This window comes from Clupea harengus, unplaced genomic scaffold (assembly GCF_900700415.2).
Source record: "Clupea harengus unplaced genomic scaffold, Ch_v2.0.2, whole genome shotgun sequence".
Taxonomy (NCBI): domain Eukaryota; kingdom Metazoa; phylum Chordata; class Actinopteri; order Clupeiformes; family Clupeidae; genus Clupea; species Clupea harengus.
This window is the reverse complement of record NW_024880717.1, coordinates 7501-9303: the sequence shown is the minus strand read 5'-3', so window position 1 is coordinate 9303 and position 1803 is coordinate 7501.

Sequence of the window (1803 nt, the reverse complement as noted above, 5' to 3'; positions counted from 1 at the left end):
CACACACACACACACACACACACACAGTTACACCCGTCTGTTCTCCTGAAGTGACGTGCCGACAGGCGAGAACTGTTTGTGTCTCAGGTGGTTTGTGTCCCGTTTACAGCGCTAGGACTGAGTAGGAACACCAGAGGTTTTTAATACACACACACACACACACACACACACACAATAAGCTGAATGCTGAATGTGACACAATAAGCTGAATGTGACACAAAGTGTAGGCCTATGGGATTAGAATTGCCTTGAAGTCCCATTGATTGACAGTGAGCTTTCTGGAAGTGTGTGTGTGTGCAGTGTTTGGAAAAGTTCACTTTCTACATGAACTAGTTCAGTTCATAGTTCACACATTTTAAAATGAACTAGTTCAGTTGATAGTTCATAATTAAAAATGTTGAACTAAGTTCATAATGAACTAGTTCAGTTCTTTTTTTTTAATATGTTGCCAGCTCTAATTTTTCTAAATTATTTCCACAGCCCATATAGAACCACAGACAGCAATTATTGTATTAGTTTAAAGCTGAAACTATGTGTCAGATTTCATCTTCATATCCAATTTGTAATCCTTATCCAACCGGGATTTACATTCGCATTGAAGGGACAGCCTTCCCCCATTTGTTTGCTTGTGACACTGGTGGCTGCCGTTGCCAGATTGAAATCTCTATCTGTCTGCAATACCGCTCTCGGCCTCTACGCAACTTCGGCGCTCTCACACTTGCCAGGCATAGACAGTAGAAGAAAGCACACGCAGCGATCGACTGGTTGGGCAACCCCTGGATAGAGGACTGTTAACGGTGTGTTTTTCGCCTGGAAGTCTCTAGAAATCTGGCACCTTATTGAACGAAATAAAAAAAGAGTGAACGTGCCGTACACAGACACCAGAATGAACACGTTCACAGTATCGTTCATCAGGCAGTAATACAGTACGTTCAGTTCACCTTCACCAAAACTTTCGTTCAATGAACGCGTTCAGACGCAACACTGTGTGTGTGAGTGTGTGTGTGTGTGTGTGTGTGTGTGCGTGTGTGTGTGTGTGTGTGTGAGTTGAGAAAAGTCCCCCTACAGAGGAGGAGGAAGTGATCCCATTTTTGCCAGCTGACTGGTGGAGTTCCAGAGTTCTAAAGCTCCAAAGCTGGAGATGGATCACACTCTCACAGACACACACACACACACACACACACACACACACACACACACTCTCACAGACAGACAGACACACACACACACACACACACACACACACACACACTCTCACAGACACACACACACACACACACACTCTCACAGACACACACACACACACACACACATATACACACACACACACACACACACACACACACACACACACACACACACGCTTCTGCCACCTGACAGGTGGCGTTTCAGAGTTCTAAAGCTCCATAGCTGGAGATGGAGCAAATTGAGGAATCATGAATGCGTGTAAAGGTTGATGAATAGAACTATTCTATGAAGTAAAATAATCTATTGTTGTTGTAAGTAATATACCGATTTATTTTGTATATGTGTATATTTGGTATTGATATCATTATGATTACAAATATAATTCTTCAGAGAAAATACATTTCAAACTTTCAAACGTTACTGTGTGTGTACGCATTTGACAAGGAGAGTGTTTATGTGAATAAATTAGAGTTTTCTTTCTGAAACACGCACGCACGCACGCACATCTCTGCGGAATGGAAGCATTCGGCAGCTCCGGTGACAGCGTCGCTCTCGAGCCGCTGCACCGTAGGCTCGGGAGAGAGGGTTGCACTGATTGGGCGAGTGTGCGCGCTC